We start from the raw sequence: 13,080 nt of genomic DNA, 5'->3' as shown, positions 1-13,080 counted from the left end.
CTGAAAGATGTGCAACAGAATATCATATATACAATCATAAAATTTACAATACCACTCTACTGTCAATCCGTCCGGGCCGGGGCTTTTATTTTTAGCCATCCCTTTTATAGCTGTATGTATTTCATCAACTGTTATTATGGCATCACACATATCTTTATCCTCATCAGATACAGAACAATTTACAAAATTTAAAAGTGAATCAGTACAATTATCATCAACAGTTACCGAAGAATATAAATGACTATAAAACTGATGTATTTCATCTAAGATTCCGCTTGTATTTGAAATAATTACACCATGATCATCAATCAATTCATTGATTACATTTTTGTTGTGTCGATATTTCTCAAGATTTAGAAAGTATTTAGTATTTCTATCGCTTTCAATTGCCCATTTCGCCTTAGATCTCAATATAGCACCCCGACAAAAATCGGTTTCATAGTCACTTAGCTGATGTTTTAGTTCTTCATATTTGTTAATGTCATATGATTCTTTATTTGCGACTTTTTCTGAAAATGATTTTAATTTATTTTGCAATGTAAAGTATTCTTGTAATCTTTCCTTATTTCTTCTTGTACAGTATACTTGGGAAAATTTTTTAATTTTGTATTTTACATTATCCCACCAAATGAGTGGTTCACTAAAATACATTTCGTCAGTTTTTCCCTCGGTAAGAATTGATTTCACTCTTTGTACATATTTTTCCTCAAAAAGAACATTGTTATTTAGTATCCATAATCCGGGCCCTGTTTCCACTTTGCAGGTATTTAGTTTAAGGTATACAAAAGAATGATCACTAAAAGATGTATCTGCATAATAAATATTTTGCACATTGGAATGCAATTTTGAGGAAATCAAAAAATAATCTATTCTACTCTGCTTCATTTCGCCTAGTACAACTTGTTTTCTGGAGAAACTACGAGTACTAGGATTTCGTGATCTCCATAAATCGGTAATATTCCTATCATGAATAATTTTATAAAGTTCACGCACTGCTACATCATCAATATGTAAGGCTTTGTTATGTCGATCAATACCTGCTAAAGTTGTATTAAAATCACCAGCCAGGATAGTGCTATCACTAGTACTGTTATGTAAATATGTATTTAGCTTCATGAAAAAGTTAAACCTTTCCTTCACAACATTTGGAGCATAAATATTGATTAAATCAATCACTTTATCATCAATAGCTATTTTAAGATGTAAAATCCTACCCTTTTCAATCATTTCTTGTGTCACCTGATTTCTCAATTCTCTCACTACTAAAACAGCAACACCTGCCCTCCTATTGTCTGCATTACTATAAAATATGTCACCATTCCAAATCTCATTTTCTCTAATACTTTCAGCAAACTCATCATCCCAAAAGGTTTCTTGCAATAATAAAATATGTCCTCTTTTCTCTTTAAATATTTCTAAAACAGACTTTAGTTTATTCAAATTACGCAAGCCATTTACATTTAGAGATACAATATTTAAAGCCATGATTATGATGAGTGTATTGAAAGTATTAAAAAATGTTGAGTGTTTGATCATTTCTTAATAGGTGTTCGTCGCATGCTATTCATTTTCAGGTTAGGTACTGGATTAAACCTTCTCCTTCTCCTTTGTACTACCTTGAAATTTTCGATATTAGTACCGTTTTCTTGACATGTACGTGATTCGTTTGATCTTTCAACAACGTCTGCAGCCATCTTCCTGTCATCATCTGAATCTGTCCCCGATCCATCTCCAATTGTATGATTGTTGTTTACTTCCTCCTCAGATTCTATTTCTACATTGGTCATATCAACTCCACTTCTTTCTTTTTCTTCCCCACTTTCTCCACTCTCGTTATCTTGTTTTGCATTCTCAATTTCTTCTTTATCATCTTCGTCACTCGGTAACTCCAATATGTCTTCCCTCGTATCATCATCAACTTGCGAATGAATCCCTGCAATGGCCTCTCTGTAACACATACATGTTTGCGCCTCTTTGTGGCATTTGTCGCATATCCTGCATGTACACATTAGAGGAAAACTTCCACAACTGTCACATCTTTGCCTTGTGCAATTTTTTGCTACATGACCTTGCTCCCCACACTTGTAGCATACAAAATCAGGGCAGTCTTTCATAACATGTCCCGGATCTAGACATCTAGAACATACCTTAACTTGGTTATCGTGTAATACTCTAAAGTATTGCTGACCATTGACAGTCTGAAATTTCAGACTGTAAGGCAAGGATTTTACCTGCTGTGGAAATTTACATTTGACATAACGAGTCCCATCAGCCACACTAGTCCCAGGATAATATCTGCGTTGAATGGGAGAAAGAAGTTCTACTCCGTATTCACCGAGCTTCATACTTATATCATCATCGGTGATGTATGCTGGTAAATGAAGAATTGACACAATAATAGTGTCTGAATATAAGAGAGTACAATCAAAGTGTTCACTTCCAATATCAATTCCACACAAGGTATTATATGCTACTTCCTTGCTCGGTAGTGTGACCTCATACAAATTTGCACCTTTGGGCACAACTGCATAGACCGACATATCTCCGGTTAATTCTTCTACACTTCTAACAATATCACTTGCCTTTATTTTCTTCACATCCTTTACATCAATCACCACGGTACATTCTTTCCAAAAACGACGAGAAGCTCCTGTCTGTCTATCGATGTTACTCGACATGCCATTCTTATTGTTAGCTATTCCACTGGTGTCATTAGAATTTGAGTCCGCTCCCTGTGCTGCACGTGCAGCACGACCAGGCTTTGAATTCATTGTCACAGAAAATAGTATTTTGTGTGGTGGATAAAGTTATCCACACACACAAAATATATCTAACTTCTATATGAATGCGATCACACGAATCTAATAAACGTACCTGTAACAACTTAAAACAGAAAAAATGTCTATTAAAGGAATAAAACTTGAAAATTCACGGAACGATCATCAAACGTGTTTTCCATCTGATGTCATAACCGGAAGTCCTGGGCCCGACGTTGCTTAACTTCGGTCTGGATCGGTTGCTTGGAAGGCAACCATGCTAACCTTTACACCACCGACGCGCTGGTTATACTCTATTCTCGTCACTTAGGTGACAGGTCATGTATAATGTTTGTCATTACCGTGACTAATTCAACGTGGCATAGTTTGGATTGATCCATTTATCTTTCCCTTGCAAAATATTCTCAAAGAGAACAGTCAAATAAAAATATTCGCAAAAATATTTGATGTTATTTGTGTCAGTTTTAATATATAGATGTTAGAGTGTCTTCATTGTGTGATCCGTCTGGATTATTTTATTTCTTTATTCATAGTGCTGTTTTGTTTGCTAGAAGAAATTGTATACCATACCAATCGGGAGATCTGAACTAGGAAGACATAGAGAAAAAGAAAGATACAAACAATCGCTTTGAAAAGAGATGGAAAAGTGAGGACATTACTAGCAACAGGAGAACCTCAAGCAAGAAATATAAACATGTATCGTTTGGATCCTATAAGGTTAATGGTTAATGGCAGGTTGACAGTGCATTTTGTATTAAATGTTTAATAAATTCATTGAAAGGTTATGGTCCAGGCATCCATAATTCATTATAAAATTTGACAGCTCAAGAGACAAAATCTTAAATTTTGTAAAATCTTTTGATAATTATATTTGATAATTATTTGAAAGTAGATGAAAACATGTGGGATTATATGGCTGCTTCTGATAATATTAAAGTAGATATTTGCGTCAATATTTCATTTAACATTGACATTCTAATGCCCCAAAAAATTATACTAGACTCCATAACATTATAACAAAATTTTGGTTTTGTGTGTGATATGATGTTTTTTGCGTAGCCCATCTACCTGGATCAACACGAAATGTCTTAAAATGATGCTCGCTATTGTCGTAATGCGTGTCTAATCACAGTACTAAAATAATAATTCTTTTAATACGGAGAAAGGAAATGAAGAGATGAGATACATCCATTTCTTTTTATCTCCATTTGTATTAAATAACACGCTTTGATACCGAATCAGAAACTCTATCAACTAAGTTATCGTGGCTGTCTTCGGAATTAGTGGAATGTTTATGAACGTCCTACATACGAAAACAAAATCATGCACAGTGAAGAGAAGTATTGAAACTTGTGACTGAGGGTTGCTAAATATCCGAAAGAGAAGAAAAACAAAGACGCTGATATGTTCGCTTTTAAACTCGGTATTGACAAAATGACATGCGTCAGCTGGGAATCGAACCCGGATCGGCTGCTTGGAAGGCAACCATGCTTTTTATTTTTTTCTTTCTTTATTTAAAAAACGTTTTGTACAGTATATAAGTTAAAAGTATACAGTCAGTATTTACATAGGAGTTTGTAATTCTATATTACAAAATAATGGTTCTACAATAGTATTTTGTAATGCTATATTACAAAACAATGATTCTACAAAAGTATTTTGTTAAGCTATATTACAGAACAATGATTCTAAAATTATATTTTGTAATGCTATAGTACAAAACAATGATTCTACAATGTAATAAACAGTTTATCCTCTTCCATTCTCATTAAAGGATTATCTTTAACAAAATATTTCGTTATCAAAGTCTGATTTTTGTCTTTGTGATGTTGATACGCATAGAATATATATTTTCTAGTCAAATATTGGAACAATCTTTCGATGTCTATTTGTTTCCCTAATAACGACATAATGTTTCTTCTTTTGTAAATGCACAATCGAGCAATGCTCAGAATGTAGTTCAAAAAATAACTATTTACTGATTTTGTTTCTTTGTTATATCCTATCATGAGCATTTGTTCAAAAGAAGTGCTATTGAGAACACCAACTCTACAGTCTTTAAAAAGAATCTCAACTATATATACAATATAATTCTTAAAAGAGCTTAATTCAGGACATTTCAAAAACATGTGAAATAAATCCTCTGTTTCCAACTGGCACACTGGACATAAGTCATTATCAATTTTGCCATAGTATTTTAGTCTCTCTTTTGTAAATATTCGATTGTGCATTATTCTGTAATCCAAATCTATACAATCTGGGGTCTTGAAAGGTAGATGTATCAATTTCCAGTATTTATGCTTTTCCAAACTAAATATCTTACTCCAAAAGGAAACAGAAGCTGGTTCTTTAAAAATCAACGTACATAAAAGCTTGTAAAATAGTTGTGTTGTACATAAACAGAGGTCATATAATTTTGTATCAACTCTGAGAAACATATTATTTCTCCCATTGGTTACAGTGGGTTTTGACTCTGTTGCAACAATATTTCTCCAGCCTAATGGTATACTTTCTATTATGCAATTATAATCTTTTTTTATCTTATCTGTTTTGATCTCAGAATTTGATTTGTATATCATTTCTTGAATAGCTCTATAAGGTAGTATTCCAGGTACAAATTCATATGTAATATCCTGAACACGAACAATTCCTGCTTCTATAAATTCTGCGAAAAACAACGTTTTACCAGCACATGTAATATTAGGATTTAAAAAGAGAGGTTGTTCAAAAACATTCCTCACATCAATATTTGTATCGATATTATTTCTAAGTTTTTCCCATGCATGAAACATTTCTCTGTAAAATATAGGTAGGGTATTCAATTGTTGCTTATTTAAAGACATGAGAAACAACTCTTTGGTCAACCTCATGTTCAGGACAGTAGATAAAAAGTGATCAAAGGTATTTTTCCACATAGCATGGCAATTCACATCAAAGTATCTTTTTAAAAATTTTAGTCTGAATGCATACATTTTCATCTTTATATCAGTTAACTGTAGTCCGCCATTTCGCTTATCACCAATTATTGTATAATAGTGAACCAAATGGGACTTTCCTGACCAGATAAATCTGAGAAATAATTGCTTCAATTCATCAGCAATCATATCAGGAAGAGGCTGAACTGACACTATGTACAATACTCTAGAAACTAATAAGTTATTAACAACTGTTACTTTTCCTTGTATTGTCAAATATCTCTGTGACCACAGTTGCAATAAGTTTTTAATTTTAGACAATCTATCATTCCAGTTCAGTTGCTCACATAACTTTGCACATTTTCCAACATAAGCTCCCAAAATTAAGATGACTTGATCACACATTTGAATTTGTAATTGTTTGCAATAATCATCAGTAAGTTTACCAGATCCAATACACAGAAGTTCTGTCTTTTCCTTGTTCACCTTTGCACCAGATCCTTTACAATACAAGTCAAGTACATTAAAAGATCGATTAATGGATTGTGTGTCCGCTAATGTCAAGGTTGTATCATCTGCATGTTGAAAAACTTTACTTGTATTACTAGACAGTGGGAGTGGAATACCTTTGATAGTGGGATTTGCTTTGATAGCGAGTCCTAAGGGTTCTGCTGCTAATACATATAACATTGCTGATATAGGACAACCTTGTCTGACTGAATTTTTAATTAAAAAGGGTTTCGTTAGATGACCATTGCATTTAACACTACTTTTAATTTCATTATAAAATATCTTTATCCACTGAATAAAATTGTCACCAAAACCGAACTTTCGTAAAACAGAAATCAAATATGAGTGGCAACCTCTGTCAAACGCTTTTTCTTGATCAATTTTTAAGATATATCCCTCAAGATTGTCTCTCTCAACCATATCTATAATATCTCTTACAGTGACTATAGTATCAGCAATATCTCTCCCAACTATACAACATGTCTGAGTTTGAGAAATAATTTTGGGTAATACCATTTTTAAACGTGTAGACAAAATTCTTGCCAAAATTTTATAATCTACATTAAGTAAACTGATAGGACGCCAATTTTGCAATCTTCTATTATCCCCCTTATTTTTATAAATAAGTGATATAACCCCAAATCTCATTGATCTCGACATAATATTGTCATTCTTAACACTCTGAAAGATGTGCAACAGAATATCATATATACAATCATAAAATTTACAATACCACTCTACTGTCAATCCGTCCGGGCCGGGGCTTTTATTTTTAGCCATCCCTTTTATAGCTGTATGTATTTCATCAACTGTTATTATGGCATCACACATATCTTTATCCTCATCAGATACAGAACAATTTACAAAATTTAAAAGTGAATCAGTACAATTATCATCAACAGTTACCGAAGAATATAAATGACTATAAAACTGATGTATTTCATCTAAGATTCCGCTTGTATTTGAAATAATTACACCATGATCATCAATCAATTCATTGATTACATTTTTGTTGTGTCGATATTTCTCAAGATTTAGAAAGTATTTAGTATTTCTATCGCTTTCAATTGCCCATTTCGCCTTAGATCTCAATATAGCACCCCGACAAAAATCGGTTTCATAGTCACTTAGCTGATGTTTTAGTTCTTCATATTTGTTAATGTCATATGATTCTTTATTTGCGACTTTTTCTGAAAATGATTTTAATTTATTTTGCAATGTAAAGTATTCTTGTAATCTTTCCTTATTTCTTCTTGTACAGTATACTTGGGAAAATTTTTTAATTTTGTATTTTACATTATCCCACCAAATGAGTGGTTCACTAAAATACATTTCGTCAGTTTTTCCCTCGGTAAGAATTGATTTCACTCTTTGTACATATTTTTCCTCAAAAAGAACATTGTTATTTAGTATCCATAATCCGGGCCCTGTTTCCACTTTGCAGGTATTTAGTTTAAGGTATACAAAAGAATGATCACTAAAAGATGTATCTGCATAATAAATATTTTGCACATTGGAATGCAATTTTGAGGAAATCAAAAAATAATCTATTCTACTCTGCTTCATTTCGCCTAGTACAACTTGTTTTCTGGAGAAACTACGAGTACTAGGATTTCGTGATCTCCATAAATCGGTAATATTCCTATCATGAATAATTTTATAAAGTTCACGCACTGCTACATCATCAATATGTAAGGCTTTGTTATGTCGATCAATACCTGCTAAAGTTGTATTAAAATCACCAGCCAGGATAGTGCTATCACTAGTACTGTTATGTAAATATGTATTTAGCTTCATGAAAAAGTTAAACCTTTCCTTCACAACATTTGGAGCATAAATATTGATTAAATCAATCACTTTATCATCAATAGCTATTTTAAGATGTAAAATCCTACCCTTTTCAATCATTTCTTGTGTCACCTGATTTCTCAATTCTCTCACTACTAAAACAGCAACACCTGCCCTCCTATTGTCTGCATTACTATAAAATGTCACCATTCCAAATCTCATTTTCTCTAATACTTTCAGCAAACTCATCATCCCAAAAGGTTTCTTGCAATAATAAAATATGTCCTCTTTTCTCTTTAAATATTTCTAAAACAGACTTTAGTTTATTCAAATTACGCAAGCCATTTACATTTAGAGATACAATATTTAAAGCCATGATTATGATGAGTGTATTGAAAGTATTAAAAAATGTTGAGTGTTTGATCATTTCTTAATAGGTGTTCGTCGCATGCTATTCATTTTCAGGTTAGGTACTGGATTAAACCTTCTCCTTCTCCTTTGTACTACCTTGAAATTTTCGATATTAGTACCGTTTTCTTGACATGTACGTGATTCGTTTGATCTTTCAACAACGTCTGCAGCCATCTTCCTGTCATCATCTGAATCTGTCCCCGATCCATCTCCAATTGTATGATTGTTGTTTACTTCCTCCTCAGATTCTATTTCTACATTGGTCATATCAACTCCACTTCTTTCTTTTTCTTCCCCACTTTCTCCACTCTCGTTATCTTGTTTTGCATTCTCAATTTCTTCTTTATCATCTTCGTCACTCGGTAACTCCAATATGTCTTCCCTCGTATCATCATCAACTTGCGAATGAATCCCTGCAATGGCCTCTCTGTAACACATACATGTTTGCGCCTCTTTGTGGCATTTGTCGCATATCCTGCATGTACACATTAGAGGAAAACTTCCACAACTGTCACATCTTTGCCTTGTGCAATTTTTTGCTACATGACCTTGCTCCCCACACTTGTAGCATACAAAATCAGGGCAGTCTTTCATAACATGTCCCGGATCTAGACATCTAGAACATACCTTAACTTGGTTATCGTGTAATACTCTAAAGTATTGCTGACCATTGACAGTCTGAAATTTCAGACTGTAAGGCAAGGATTTTACCTGCTGTGGAAATTTACATTTGACATAACGAGTCCCATCAGCCACACTAGTCCCAGGATAATATCTGCGTTGAATGGGAGAAAGAAGTTCTACTCCGTATTCACCGAGCTTCATACTTATATCATCATCGGTGATGTATGCTGGTAAATGAAGAATTGACACAATAATAGTGTCTGAATATAAGAGAGTACAATCAAAGTGTTCACTTCCAATATCAATTCCACACAAGGTATTATATGCTACTTCCTTGCTCGGTAGTGTGACCTCATACAAATTTGCACCTTTGGGCACAACTGCATAGACCGACATATCTCCGGTTAATTCTTCTACACTTCTAACAATATCACTTGCCTTTATTTTCTTCACATCCTTTACATCAATCACCACGGTACATTCTTTCCAAAAACGACGAGAAGCTCCTGTCTGTCTATCGATGTTACTCGACATGCCATTCTTATTGTTAGCTATTCCACTGGTGTCATTAGAATTTGAGTCCGCTCCCTGTGCTGCACGTGCAGCACGACCAGGCTTTGAATTCATTGTCACAGAAAATAGTATTTTGTGTGGTGGATAAAGTTATCCACACACACAAAATATATCTAACTTCTATATGAATGCGATCACACGAATCTAATAAACGTACCTGTAACAACTTAAAACAGAAAAAATGTCTATTAAAGGAATAAAACTTGAAAATTCACGGAACGATCATCAAACGTGTTTTCCATCTGATGTCATAACCGGAAGTCCTGGGCCCGACGTTGCTTAACTTCGGTCTGGATCGGTTGCTTGGAAGGCAACCATGCTAACCTTTACACCACCGACGCGCTGGTTATACTCTATTCTCGTCACTTAGGTGACAGGTCATGTATAATGTTTGTCATTACCGTGACTAATTCAACGTGGCATAGTTTGGATTGATCCATTTATCTTTCCCTTGCAAAATATTCTCAAAGAGAACAGTCAAATAAAAATATTCGCAAAAATATTTGATGTTATTTGTGTCAGTTTTAATATATAGATGTTAGAGTGTCTTCATTGTGTGATCCGTCTGGATTATTTTATTTCTTTATTCATAGTGCTGTTTTGTTTGCTAGAAGAAATTGTATACCATACCAATCGGGAGATCTGAACTAGGAAGACATAGAGAAAAAGAAAGATACAAACAATCGCTTTGAAAAGAGATGGAAAAGTGAGGACATTACTAGCAACAGGAGAACCTCAAGCAAGAAATATAAACATGTATCGTTTGGATCCTATAAGGTTAATGGTTAATGGCAGGTTGACAGTGCATTTTGTATTAAATGTTTAATAAATTCATTGAAAGGTTATGGTCCAGGCATCCATAATTCATTATAAAATTTGACAGCTCAAGAGACAAAATCTTAAATTTTGTAAAATCTTTTGATAATTATATTTGATAATTATTTGAAAGTAGATGAAAACATGTGGGATTATATGGCTGCTTCTGATAATATTAAAGTAGATATTTGCGTCAATATTTCATTTAACATTGACATTCTAATGCCCCAAAAAATTATACTAGACTCCATAACATTATAACAAAATTTTGGTTTTGTGTGTGATATGATGTTTTTTGCGTAGCCCATCTACCTGGATCAACACGAAATGTCTTAAAATGATGCTCGCTATTGTCGTAATGCGTGTCTAATCACAGTACTAAAATAATAATTCTTTTAATACGGAGAAAGGAAATGAAGAGATGAGATACATCCATTTCTTTTTATCTCCATTTGTATTAAATAACACGCTTTGATACCGAATCAGAAACTCTATCAACTAAGTTATCGTGGCTGTCTTCGGAATTAGTGGAATGTTTATGAACGTCCTACATACGAAAACAAAATCATGCACAGTGAAGAGAAGTATTGAAACTTGTGACTGAGGGTTGCTAAATATCCGAAAGAGAAGAAAAACAAAGACGCTGATATGTTCGCTTTTAAACTCGGTATTGACAAAATGACATGCGTCAGCTGGGAATCGAACCCGGATCGGCTGCTTGGAAGGCAACCATGCTTTTTATTTTTTTCTTTCTTTATTTAAAAAACGTTTTGTACAGTATATAAGTTAAAAGTATACAGTCAGTATTTACATAGGAGTTTGTAATTCTATATTACAAAATAATGGTTCTACAATAGTATTTTGTAATGCTATATTACAAAACAATGATTCTACAAAAGTATTTTGTTAAGCTATATTACAGAACAATGATTCTAAAATTATATTTTGTAATGCTATAGTACAAAACAATGATTCTACAATGTAATAAACAGTTTATCCTCTTCCATTCTCATTAAAGGATTATCTTTAACAAAATATTTCGTTATCAAAGTCTGATTTTTGTCTTTGTGATGTTGATACGCATAGAATATATATTTTCTAGTCAAATATTGGAACAATCTTTCGATGTCTATTTGTTTCCCTAATAACGACATAATGTTTCTTCTTTTGTAAATGCACAATCGAGCAATGCTCAGAATGTAGTTCAAAAAATAACTATTTACTGATTTTGTTTCTTTGTTATATCCTATCATGAGCATTTGTTCAAAAGAAGTGCTATTGAGAACACCAACTCTACAGTCTTTAAAAAGAATCTCAACTATATATACAATATAATTCTTAAAAGAGCTTAATTCAGGACATTTCAAAAACATGTGAAATAAATCCTCTGTTTCCAACTGGCACACTGGACATAAGTCATTATCAATTTTGCCATAGTATTTTAGTCTCTCTTTTGTAAATATTCGATTGTGCATTATTCTGTAATCCAAATCTATACAATCTGGGGTCTTGAAAGGTAGATGTATCAATTTCCAGTATTTATGCTTTTCCAAACTAAATATCTTACTCCAAAAGGAAACAGAAGCTGGTTCTTTAAAAATCAACGTACATAAAAGCTTGTAAAATAGTTGTGTTGTACATAAACAGAGGTCATATAATTTTGTATCAACTCTGAGAAACATATTATTTCTCCCATTGGTTACAGTGGGTTTTGACTCTGTTGCAACAATATTTCTCCAGCCTAATGGTATACTTTCTATTATGCAATTATAATCTTTTTTTATCTTATCTGTTTTGATCTCAGAATTTGATTTGTATATCATTTCTTGAATAGCTCTATAAGGTAGTATTCCAGGTACAAATTCATATGTAATATCCTGAACACGAACAATTCCTGCTTCTATAAATTCTGCGAAAAACAACGTTTTACCAGCACATGTAATATTAGGATTTAAAAAGAGAGGTTGTTCAAAAACATTCCTCACATCAATATTTGTATCGATATTATTTCTAAGTTTTTCCCATGCATGAAACATTTCTCTGTAAAATATAGGTAGGGTATTCAATTGTTGCTTATTTAAAGACATGAGAAACAACTCTTTGGTCAACCTCATGTTCAGGACAGTAGATAAAAAGTGATCAAAGGTATTTTTCCACATAGCATGGCAATTCACATCAAAGTATCTTTTTAAAAATTTTAGTCTGAATGCATACATTTTCATCTTTATATCAGTTAACTGTAGTCCGCCATTTCGCTTATCACCAATTATTGTATAATAGTGAACCAAATGGGACTTTCCTGACCAGATAAATCTGAGAAATAATTGCTTCAATTCATCAGCAATCATATCAGGAAGAGGCTGAACTGACACTATGTACAATACTCTAGAAACTAATAAGTTATTAACAACTGTTACTTTTCCTTGTATTGTCAAATATCTCTGTGACCACAGTTGCAATAAGTTTTTAATTTTAGACAATCTATCATTCCAGTTCAGTTGCTCACATAACTTTGCACATTTTCCAACATAAGCTCCCAAAATTAAGATGACTTGATCACACATTTGAATTTGTAATTGTTTGCAATAATCATCAGTAAGTTTACCAGATCCAATACACAGAAGTTCTGTCTTTTCCTTGTTCACCTTTGCACCAGATCCTTTACA

Source organism: Sinohyriopsis cumingii, chromosome 9, assembly GCF_028554795.1.
Source record: "Sinohyriopsis cumingii isolate HCF-2022 chromosome 9, ASM2855479v2, whole genome shotgun sequence".
NCBI lineage: Eukaryota > Metazoa > Mollusca > Bivalvia > Unionida > Unionidae > Sinohyriopsis > Sinohyriopsis cumingii.
This window is presented reverse-complemented; position numbering follows the sequence as displayed.